Raw genomic sequence first — 12,519 nt, forward strand, 5'->3', positions numbered from 1 at the left:
AAATACCAGTTAGAATATTACATTTTTTACTTAGAGAATTTTCAAAAATTAGAGGAAGAATTGGGGGAGAGAGGATCTGAACAGTGGAGTTGGAGAGTCAAAAGAACCACTGAGAAGGTAATGAAGGTAATGCATAGAGCTGAAATGTCAGTTAACTCAAGTGGGACCTCAAGGAAAGAAGTGCTGGACTCACATAGGTGAGTTCTGCATCCAGATATCTGGGTATGGGTCTCATGCCACTGCAGGTCTTTGCTGGGCAGCAATCATGAAGGAGAGCTCCATGCAAATGGAGGAGAGCAAGGGAAAGCTGGAACCCACCAGTTCTTCTCCATCTCTTCATCACCACACTTAACCAGAAGAGTCCTAAAATTATAATCTAGACTAAAATTTAATTGATATTTTAAGAAGACATGAAATTCATAAATGTGCATGAACCTAAAATAAGAGTTTTAAAATACATGTAGAGAAAAAAATGACAAAAACTAAAGGAAATCTACCATCACTATATAGTTTTAAACATTTGTTGTCTGTAAATGGTAGAACAACTATAAGAAAAGAAAAAAGTGTGTATGGATATAAAGGATTTAAATACTACAAGGATATTTAGATTATTATATCTAGCAGATAGAGAAGACACATTCATTTCAGGATTACATGGAACATTCACCAAAGTAAACTGTAAGGTACATTGTGGTTATAGTTTTAATCTTGTATTTTCCACACATACTTAAGTGCTGAATTTTGGGTTCCTCACTGATGGCTCTATTAGGAGTAGTGGAAACTTTGGGAACTGGGACCTATTTTGAGGAAGTAAAGTCATTGGAGGCATGTCCTGGAAGGGGGCAATAAGGACGTGGGCCCCCTTCTGCTCTCTCACTTCCCACACACCATGATGTGAACACCTTCTTTGATCCACCACATGACCCCAACCAAAGTGTTTGGCTTCACCACAGGTCAAAGGAAAGGGGCAAAGAATCCATGGATTTAACCTTTCAAAACATTTGCTTAAACACATTTTTCCTTCTTTGAAGTTGTTTATCTTAGGTATTTTGTCATAGTGTTGGCAAGTTAACTCATACAATCATAAAGTGAGTCTCAAGATTCTCTTAAGAACTTTTTTCAGTGTATATTATTTGACAAAAGAATTAAATTATGTGTCAACAATGTAAGTATCTGAAAGATAACCAAACCTTTGGAACTGAGTAATGTATTTCTTTTAAAAATACATGTGTGTTAAAAAATTACAAGGGAAATTGGAAATTATTTTGAGCTGAAGGATAACTGAGATTCAACCAAGCAACAGCAATAGTAGGTAGATGAAGAAGATCTTAAAAGAGTATTTCTATGGCCACCTGCTTACATTAGAAAAAGACACATAAAATCAAGGATGTCTTGAGCCCCCACCTTGAGAAACTACAAATAAAGAAAGGAAATAAGCCAAAGTAAATGGATGAAGGGAAATAATAAAGATAGGAGGAAAAATAAAATAGAAAATGATGACACCATAAAAAAACAATAAAATAGAAAATGATTCTTCAAAAAGCTGAGAGTAAGACCAAGCAAGAGAGAGAAGTACAATAAGCAATACCAAATACAAAAGGCATCTCAATAGATCGTAATGTACTACAATAATGTAGTATTGTGTATCTTCCTGTTCAATGACAACACATTTTTTTAAAAAAACTTAAAAACCAAATAATCAAAATCCATACCAGAAAAAAAGTGAAAAATCTGAATAACTATATACATGTGATAGTAACCAAATTTATAAAAACATATCAGATGTACCCTAAAAATATGACTTAATTGGTGATTATGTCAAATATTTAAGAAAGAAATAATGCTAACCTTATCCAAAGTTTTTCTGATAACATGCCCTGGATATATGATACAGCCAAATCCATAATATGAGGTCAAAAGGATCCTGGTCACAGAATGCCCAAACAACACTTAAATGCTTTATTAAAACTTATAACTAGTATTACTTTTTCAGTGCTGGTGATCAAACCCAGGGCCTTGTGAACCCTAGTCAAGGATTCTACTGCTGAGCAAGAACCTCAGTCATCCCAAGGACATTTTGAGATAAGAAAATGACAAACTAATATTCTTCATGAACAGAGACACAATAAACACCACCAAATATTAGGAAAGTAAATCTCAAAATATTACAAAATGGACATGGCATCGGGAGCACCTGTGTGTGGAGCTGATCTCTGGGGCTGCTCTCCTTCCCTCCTCCTTTGGCCCCCTTATGCTGTGGTCGCAGGCCTTCACTAGGATAGGAGTCCCTTAGGTGCTGTGGCAACATGCCACTTCTTCAGGCTTCCGTGTTGCCTGCATCTCCAGCTGACATGCCACCTTGCAGAGGAGCTGAGGTGCTGAAACCGGATGCAGAGAAAGTCTTTGGGGGAGATAATCCTGCAGTTCCTGGACACAGTGGCACATGGAATGTTGACATATCCAACTAGATCTTGAAGGACAAACATGATGCCCTGCAGGTCACTCCTACTGCCTTGGAGGAGAAACTGAGGAAAACTACTGCAGAGAACCAGGAGCCAGTCACTATGCAGATGGCAAAGAAGGCCCAGGAAGGCAGCTCCCTCAATGCAGAGAAGGAAAAGGACTCCAGGAGACAGCAAGCCTGGCTGCAGAAAGAGCTTGCCGAAGCCACAAAGGAACCGCTGCCCGTTGAACAGGATGATGACACTGAAGTCATTGTGGATGGGACAGAGCACACAGAGGAGATCTCTTCTGTGCAAGCTATCAGCAGAGCAGCTGCTAAGTGACTCTCACAGCCTGCTGGAGGCCTTCTGGATTCTATCAATAATATCTTTGGGAGATGCTCTGTCTCTCCCTTTCCAGTCTCCCAAGACAATGTGCATCCTCATCCTGGTTCTGGTAAACATATGAGAGTACCAACTATTGCCTTATGTGTCTTTTGATGCACATGATGGGAAAGTTAGTGCTGTGCAGTTCAGTGCAGGTTCCCTATTACTGGCCACAGGTGAATGGAAATGTTAAGTTATGGGAAGCATTTGGAGACAAATATGAGTTCAAAGGCTCCCCATCTGGTAGTAATGCTGGAATTACAAGCATTGAATTTTTTTTTTAGAGAGAAAGAGAGAATTTTTAATATTTATTTTTTAGTTTTTGGTGGACACAACTTCTTTATTTTTATGTGGTGCTGAGGATCGAACCCAGTGCCCCATGCATGCCAGGTGAGCGTGTTACTTCTTGAGCCACATCCCCAGCCCCAAGCATTGAATTTTCATTTTTTTCTTTTTCTACTTTTTTATTGGTTCTTTTTAGTTATACATATCATTAGAATTCATTTGATAGTGCTGGGGCTTACAACTTCAAATAATTTTGGAAGTTGAATCTGGACTGTGGATGATTACTGATTATGGCACATGCACACAGGACATAGTGGGAAAGTGTTCCCTGCTGATTTCTTGTTGGACAATGCATGGATGTCTCAGGAAGTCATGACCTGACCCTCGAACTCTGGGATCTATGCAAGAAAGCATAAAGACAGCATTTGTAGGATTCAGTTACCATGATGTTGTTTGCACAGAGCAATGTGTGATGAGTGGGCATTTTGACAAGAAAAGTCATTTCAGGGACATTTGATCAGAGTGTGGTGTGAGAAATGGAGCTATTGGGGAAATTTTTTGCTTTGGATCTAACCCAGAAAGGACTGAACTTCTGAGCTCTTCCCATGATGACTTGCTGAAAATCATTGATTTTCAGACAAATGCCCTCAAGCAGAGGTTCAGTGCACCTGGATTCAAGTGCAGCTCTGACTATACCAGAGTGTCTTCAGCCCTGATTACAGTTATGTGGCAGCAGTCTTGGCCAAGGGCTCTCTCTATTCTCTCTCTATGTCTGGATTTTGCTCACAGGGAAAGAGGAGAAGGTTCTTTCAAAACAGCACAGCTGCTCCCTTAGGCTGGATTCAGTGAGGCCCGACTGCTAAGTGAGCTAGACTTACAGTGCATGGAGAATTTCTCTAGAATTCTTTTGCTGTCAATGAGTCTCTGCTTGGGCAAGAACAGCTGGACTTGGAGTGCACTGGGTCTGGTTTACAGTCTTGACTCCAGTGCTCTTCTGGTGTCTCCCAGAAGCTCCTCTGTCAACACTGTGGCATGGTCTCCCTCCAGTGTGCATGTTATCAGTGTGAACAAAAGCAGCAAAGCTATGATAAGGGCACAGAACTGATGACCTTTAGGAGAGGAGCAGGGATGCACACAGCCCTGTCCTGTGGGCACAGGTCCTTCCAGAGAAGAGCCCAAGTCATGCAACATGGTGGCCTTCCTTTGGACAGGATTTCTGAGAATTTTGACTAAGCTCTCTAATGGCCCGGAGGAAAAAATACTGAAACAGCCTGACCCTGCAAGTCACCTGGCCAAGGATCAGGCTCTTGTCTCAGTTGGTGTGGGAAACACTAGTAATTCTGATCTTCCATACCTCATTGGGGAGCCACAGGGTCCCCTCTAGCTCTTCTCACTGGATGACAGTGCCAATGACACCCACATGTCCAGGTTTGTCCTCAGCTGTGCTGTTCCCATCCAGTTCCTCCAGATGCACAGCTATGGGAGGCCATCCTTGCACGTGATTTGAGTTACCTCCCTGGCTGGGTGAGAGACGCTTAGAAACAGCCATGTTAGAGCCTTCTCCACCCTTTTCCAGGTCTGAGGGCTTGTCCATGCAGAGGCGTGTCTGGCCACTGCCCTGAAGACCCAAGCGTCGCCCCTGACCTTGGGATGCTGCCCCCTTTAATCTTCATTGGGTGAGATTTTCCCTGGAAGTTTTTGATCCCCAATAAAAGCTCACTCCCTGGTGTGTTCTCTTTATCTCTCTCTCTCTCTCTCTCTCTCTCTCTCTCTCACCTCTTCAGTAAACCTCACCACCGCTTTAGGTGGCTGGAGGCAGGAGCTAGGAGAAGCCATCTCAGAGCTGGTATTAAAGGTAATGAGAGTCTTTAATTTAAAACTCCCTAGCAATTACTTATGAACTAAACCTTATTTCATGAAGCCAGTGCTGGTTGCGTGGCAGAAACAGTCCTTCAACTGGAGGTCCTTTGCCCAGTGGACTTGCTCTAAGCATTGGATTACAGGAAACCCCAAACACAGGTCCTGGGGTGATCATAGGGCCTCATGATCTCATTATTCCTGAAACTTGAGGTCTTTTGAATGGTCTTAAAAACTTTGACTCCATCCAGCTCAGTTCTTCTACATATCTACTTCTTGGTCAAGAAATGTATATTGATTTGATAAAAAAAAATTGAGACAGGCAAGGACATGTGCCAGCCTTTTCAAGTGAGGTGGGTTTGTGACAGAGTTGAAAATTGGGCTCCTGTATCATTTTGCAAATGCATGGAAGGTGTGTGCTTGCCACATTCTTACTGATGACAAAGGATTTGAGGTATCTGATGTATTTTCTCCAGAGCTGGTGGTGGTGATTCCAGCCACTGGCCCTCTCCAGTCCTGTATGCACTGACCTTGGAGTTCAGTGCAGGAAGCCCAGTCCAAGGAGCATGGTGGTGCTGTGATCCCTGTTGGGCTGTGATGAAGGCTGGGGAAACATTTATCCTTATCAGTTGACCTGTGTAAGATTTTAATTCTGTATCGATGTCCATAACATCATGTTTTTATCACGTTTTAATTTGCACTTTTTTCTTCCACACTTGTTCTCTGGACATGAGGGACATGGGTGCCAGAAAAGGAGAAAGGAATGAGGCATCTTTGCTCTGGCAGGGACGTCGTCTTCATTTCCCATCATTTCCCTGCTTGCATCTTCTTTTTTGTTTTGCCATTCAAAGAACTTGTATTGAGGGGAGTGGAAATTCACAGCCAGGGCACATCTTTAACTTATTTAACTATGTATGTTGCCCAACAGAACCTGACCATAAATTTTAAAAAAATTCTGTTATATGCTTTTCAAAAAATTTTAAAAAGGATAATACCTTGTGACCAAGGTTATATCTCAGGAGTACTATATTACTATTAACAATATAATATTAAATGTTGCTATTAATCACATTAAGAAAACTGTTTGCCCTCCTAATAGATGCATAACTAGAACTTCACAAAATTCAACACCCATTCATGTTCTAAGTGGTAAGCAAATGAGGACTAGAAGAATAACACCTCAATCTGATAAAAAGTCCTATAAACAACCTACAGGTGATTTTATACCTAATAGGAAAAGCCTGAAGTGCCAGATTCAATAAGTGAATTTAACAAGTGGCTAGAAGTGCCCATAACTGGGGAGAAGAGGAACTACTGGAAAATGGGAGTCTGTCCAAAAGGAAGGTGGATGGTAGGGTGAGGCTGGTGAGGGGCTTGCCTTTGTTTCAGTTGAGCAGTTTTGATGGAAAAAGAAAGAGAAGGGATATCTTGCAGGTAAGGAAGAAAAGAAACTCCAGACTCCAGGTAGATGTGAGATGTGGGTGCAGTCTGCCTAGAGTATGGGCACTCAAAGATGACTGTTGAGGTATAGAGGAGTTAATAGAATCTACCTATGAACTTACAATTTTATGAAAATATATAAATAAGATCTAACTTCACAAGGAGAAGAGGTGCAGGACCACTATGAAACATTAGGAGTAGAAATGTCTGGTTTGATGCCAAGAAGCCTGTTGATTACCTTTATGAAAGTTTTCTGTACACAGCATACTAAACAGACTTTGAGTCCTTAAATATGCTGTAGGTTCAGGTATGGCTCTCCAGAAAGAACTAGTCCTTGACAACACTGGCCTCTTACTCCTTTTCTAGGTAGCCTGGAGCCATGGAAGTTTGGTAAAGCTATTCACCAGAACATGGTCAGGAGGGAGGCTTACTCCTCTAGGGTGTGGTGCAGGGCATCGGCACTGCTTTTTAGCTCATGGAACATTTGTTGTCTGGGGCCTATGGAAAGGCAGGAGGTAGCCATGGACAAAACTGAAACTGAGTTATCTCAGGGCTGAAGACATTGTAGGTCTGTACACAACTCAAGCTTTCTTTGTCAATGAGGCACAAAGCATGGGATGCTTGAACCTGTAAAACCCTAATTCATCCATTTGAGGTCCCAGGACTAAATTCCTGCTCCTTGTACCTGGAATGCCTCTTTCACCTGGACACCCTTTGACAACCTTAGTTGTCAAAGCTCAGTCCCATGTCATGTCCTCTACAGACCTTTTACCTTCCTTGCATGCAATAAAAGACCCCTCTGCACCAGTGAACTCGACACAAGAGGTGACTTCTCACATTGGGTCTGTGGCCTCTCAGTTGGTTTATCAATAGGGGTCTGTGTCTTGCCCTAAGGTGGGGGTTCCCTGGAGGCAAGGCTCTGTCTACTCATCCATGGGTCTCTGGTGGCTCAGACAGCAAGCCATTGGCCCTTGTTGTCTCTCAACAGAGAGGCACTCTGAGAGGCATTTTAGATGGCTTCCCTCCCCTTGCTCCATGAGAAAAAAGACATGCTGTGGTGGCCAGGTTCTTACTCTTTCCACACAGAAGGTCTTTATGGATGCACATCTCTCAGTACCTGTCCATCTGATTGATTTTAATCTGTCCACATGGGTCAGCATGACTGTAACAGATAACCTACCAGAATGTGCTGATTTCCACATCATATGTGCTGATTTCCACATCATTTCCACAACACTTAACAAGTGCTTTATCTAGAATGGTGACAATGCTGCACAGAGTTCTCTGTGGCTCTGAGGGAGAATATCTAGTTGACCTTCTCTACAACAGAGTAGAACTTAGAATGAATCAGGAGATAGGGAAGCAAGGGCCTGGCTAGAATAATGGGAAGATGCTTTCTCTGTCATTGAGAGATACAGGCCACAAAAATAGTGGAGAAGGAAGTGGAATTAAGGACAAAGGGCACAAAGAAAGGGTGAACCCAGGAGGTGCAGCTGTGACTACCTCTGAGCTCTGAGCTTCAAGGCCCAGGAATTTGCATGTGGGCCTCAAGAGAGAGAGGATCATTTGGGTGAGCTGTTTCCCCTGCCCAATCTGTTCTCTGAGAGCAGTATAGTCAGCTATGTGGCCTAAGACATAGTGGCTGTGCTTGTTGTCAAAGGAGCCATCCATAGTATTACCCTCCAGCTTCAGAGAGTTCTTCACTCCTGGAGGATCATCCAAATCCAGCTCTGAAAAAGAAAACCACAATAATATAGAATCTGCCCTTATTCATGATGATATCCTCATTTACAACCAATGCAAAGAGACAGTAAAAGAGCCCAGAATCAAGAAAGGCAGTCTTCAAAAATGCAAGGTGGGTCAAGCCCATAGAGACATTTTGATTTCTTTATTTTTATAATCTTTCTTACATCATTGTATAGTGATAAACTTGCCAAAAGACAAACTTTGTCTTCACTGACAAGTGGGCTATTCAGGACAAATAGAATAAACATGAAAAGTTTTCTGGATAGAAAAGGCACAGACAAGTAAATGAGAATGTTTACAGGGCAATGATCCAAACAGAGCAATAGGACAACTGTGGCAAGAAGAAGAATGAGAAGAAAAGCAGCCACGCCACAGAAGATTCAATGAACAGGAATGAAGGCTTTTTTGCACACAGAATATTTTCTAAATTCACATGTCACACAGAGGACCAACAGTTATTTGCAGTAATAATTTTCCTTTATTGTGACCAAGCCCTTTAGTTTGTCCTGGTGAAAATGACAGTATCTGAGCCAGGAGAAGAAAAAGAAGAGATGTGGAAGATCAGAGTTAGAGAACCCATGCCAACACCCCAAACTACAGAGAAAATAACTGAATCTAGGGAGTAAAAACAACCAGTGTTTAGGACACCACAAACAGCTTGCACCCCAAATCATGCACAGTTTAGCCTTTACACAAGATCTAAGGTTCCAGGACTTTTCTCTCATATTATTAGCATGCATATGCCACATAAAAAACCAAAAGTCATCCGATATGTTTCTATTATTTAGAACAAAAAACACTTGATAGACAAGTATTCCAAATGAATTTAACTTCCAGTTTAAAAACTTGTTAGGTATAAATTTATAAACCAATTTTGAGTATAATTTTTTATGTGCTGTCTAGTACAATGCTTTGCAATGAAACTTAAATATGTACAGAATCACACATATATAATACACATGAATATATGTGATATATGTATATTAAAATATTGATCAAATGCTGGGGTGCAGTTCAGTGGTAGAATGCTTACTTAGCACACAGAAGGACTTGAGCTAAAATTTCCTGTATTATGAAAATTGATCAAAATGTTATGTTTCACAAAAAAAAGGAGTTTCTAGTAAGAGGAGAGTGGGTTAGAGCCAGGTTCTAGTTCAGGACTCGGGGGGCTAGGAACAAGAAGAGCTAGGACTGAGCCATAGTGCTACAACTTAGCTGGTACATGGGAAAACAACGATTGGGAAGACTTTGTTAGAAGGAAATGAAGATGTGGCTCAACACCACACCCACCATGGCAGCTCCAAAAGGGGAAGGCAGCAACCTAATATATGCTTAGCAGTTCCTGCCAGCTGGGTACTGTGCTTAGCACTTCACAGATGTTTCTTACTTAAAGGCCACAATTAAAAGTCCATGAAATTGTCAATTTTTATTTGACAATTGAGAAATAAGTATTCAGGGCAACCAGAGAAAATAAGGACTAACATAACCCAAAATATCTGGCATAAGAATTTCAAGGCTCAGACTTAGAGAAACCTGAGCAGAAGTGATTGGTGATATGGCCATGCAGGTGATTGGAGAGAGTGAATCAATTGGTGCTCCCAAAAGGCAAAACAGAAGACACAGAGTGGAATTATGTGACAAGAGGTTAAGGAGTGGGGCCTCTGTTAACACTCAAATTAAACCTAGGGAGGCAAGATAGAGGCTGGATATTGAAGAGAGCCAGAGAAAGTTGGTGAACATGCTTATCTGAAGAGGCAGGCAAGAAATTGGGGCAGGACTGAATGTCAACCATGTGAAATAAATGTGCCTGCCACCTAGTACTTTCCCACAGCCCTGGTTTCCTTAGGAACAGGAGCATTTTGCCACATACTGAGGTCCCCCTAGATGAAGAAAAGGATGCCACTCTAGAGAGTGTGGAAGGTCTGTAATAATGAGACAGAGCCTAGTGAGGTAGAAGGAAGACCAACTAAAAAGCAAAGCACCTTATTTGGTCTCAAAGCCCTGTAAACCCCAGCTTGTCTATTAAAGTCTCAGTGCCACCCTTTGCCAGTTGGGTCATGTAAAATATTGAAATATAGTAAAACCTTTTCTACTATAAATGAAATTGGAAAAAAACAGGCTCTAGGCCAGTATGTGTCTCCCACCTATAGCCAACCTTCCATAGAACTTTTGTTTTTGCCTTTTTAGATTTTATAATAATTTTCTTACTTTTTTTTAACTTTAGAAGTTTTTAGTCATATGTAGCAGAGGATGCATACATCTATGCAATTTCATTTCAGTTCATGATTTGCCCCTTTCCCTCACTCTTTTTCCTCCCATCCTCCCTAAGCTCTCCCAAATATCCTTTATCTACTCTACTAGACTTCCTTTTCCTAATCTATTAATTTATATTTGATTAGTTCTTTCTACCTATGTATAAAGGTGGAGTTCCCTGTGGTATATTTATATGTGCATAAAACAACTTTTTCAGAATTTATTTTGGGGCTGGGCTTGTGGCTCAGTGAAGAGCACTTGCCTCTCATGCCCAAGTCCCTGGGTTTTATCCTCAGCACCAAGTAAAAATAAAGATATTGTGTTCATCAACAAATTAAAAAAAAATCATTCTTCACTGCCTCACCTTACCCATCCCTGCACTCTGCCTCCTGTTCTTCTCCATTACTGATCTTTCCTTTATCTATATAATATCCTATCCTGACTTCTCCATTTCCTTTGTTTTACTCTAGTTTCAGCATGAGAATAAACATTCAAGCTTCAAATTTTTGTTTGCCTTAGTTCACGTACCATGATATTCTCATTTCTATCCATTTATGTGCAAACACCATAATTTCATCCTATTTAATGGCTTTGTAGAACTCCAGTGTGCATCTCTCTCCTCTTTTCATTCTCTCTCTCTCTCTCTCTCTCTCTCTCTCTCTCTCTCTCTCTCTCACACACACACACACACACACACACATATGTGTGTGTGTGTGTGTGTGTGTGTGTGTGCATAAATGATCAGAATTTTTAAATTTATCTATTGTGGGGAATCTGAAGTTGATTTCATAATTTAGCTATTGCAAAATGTGCTGCTATAAATATTGAGGAAGCTGTCACTGTAGTATGCTAATTTTAGAAGTTTTGGAAAAATGCCTAGGAATGGGAAGATGCTCATAGGATGGTTACAGCTCTAGTTTTTTGATGAATCTCAATTCTGCTTATGGAATGGTACTAGTCTGCAGTTACACTAACAATGTACAAGTGAACCTTTCCCCCACAACCTTGCCCACATTTTTTGTTGTGTGTATCCTTGACAATTGCCATTTCAGGGTGAGGTGACATTTCAGTTTTGTTCTCATTTTGTATTTTTCTGATTGCTAGTGAGGTTGAACATTTTATCATATATTTGACTATTTGTATTTATTTTGTTAAGAAGTTTCCATTTAGTTATGTTGATCATTTATTGATTGGGTTATTTGGAATATTTTTGTGTGAAGTGTTTTGAGTTATTTGTATATTCTGGGTATAAATTCCTTATCAGATGAGTAGCTGGTCAAGATTTTTTCCCATTCTGTAGGCTTTCTGTTCACACACTTATTTCTTTCCTTTGCTGGGAAGAAGTTTTCTAGTTTGATGGCATCCCACTTATTTATTCTTAGTTTCATTTCATGTACTTTTGAGTATCCTGTTAAGGAGGTTGGTGCCAGTAATTTTATGATGGAATGTTAGTCCTATGTTCTCTTCTAGCATTTGTAAGGTTTCTGATCTAATTCTTATTGTTTGATCCATTTTGATTTGAGTCTTGTACAGGGTGAGAAATAGGGTTTTAGTGTTATTTTTCCACATATCACTATCCAGTTGTCTTAGCACCATTTATTTAAAAGGTCTTTCCTCCAATGTATATTTTTTTGCACCTTTGTTAAGTGTCAGAGGGCTCTAAGTATGTGGATTTGTCTCTGTCTTCTACTTTGTCCTATTGGTCTTTGGGTCTATTTTGGTGCCAATATAATGCCGTTTTTGTTATTACAGCTCTGCAGCATTAATAATAGTATGGAGCTACAATCTTATATAGAGATAAAAAGGAGTCAAGTTCGTTCCAAAGCCAACATACCTGAAGCTTGAAGGCCAGGGAATCTGCATGCACTTGCTCAGCAGAATTTTTCTTCTGATTATCTTCTCTTTGCAGACACCTCTGGCAACATTGAAACAGGCTCTTGAAAACCACGTGATCCCTTAAGAGGATCATCCTCTATCTTGGCATGATTTTTTTATTGGAATGGAAGCATCTAAATTCAGCTCTGAAAATAAAACCAGAGACAACAGGATCCTTTATCATCTATGATCTCACTGTGACACACCAAGAGGGTCACCAAATGAAGAAAGCAGC

General features: G+C 40.6%; 1 pseudogene; it reads left to right on the forward strand.

Annotated features, from left to right (window-relative positions):
• The first annotated feature begins 2,306 nt into the window (after positions 1 to 2,306).
• LOC143404055 (autophagy-related protein 16-1-like) lies at positions 2,307 to 4,218 on the forward strand (annotated as a pseudogene).
• Positions 4,219 to 12,519: the final 8,301 nt, after the last annotated feature.

Source organism: Callospermophilus lateralis, chromosome 7 (assembly GCF_048772815.1).
Source record: "Callospermophilus lateralis isolate mCalLat2 chromosome 7, mCalLat2.hap1, whole genome shotgun sequence".
Classification (NCBI taxonomy): Eukaryota; Metazoa; Chordata; class Mammalia; order Rodentia; family Sciuridae; genus Callospermophilus; species Callospermophilus lateralis.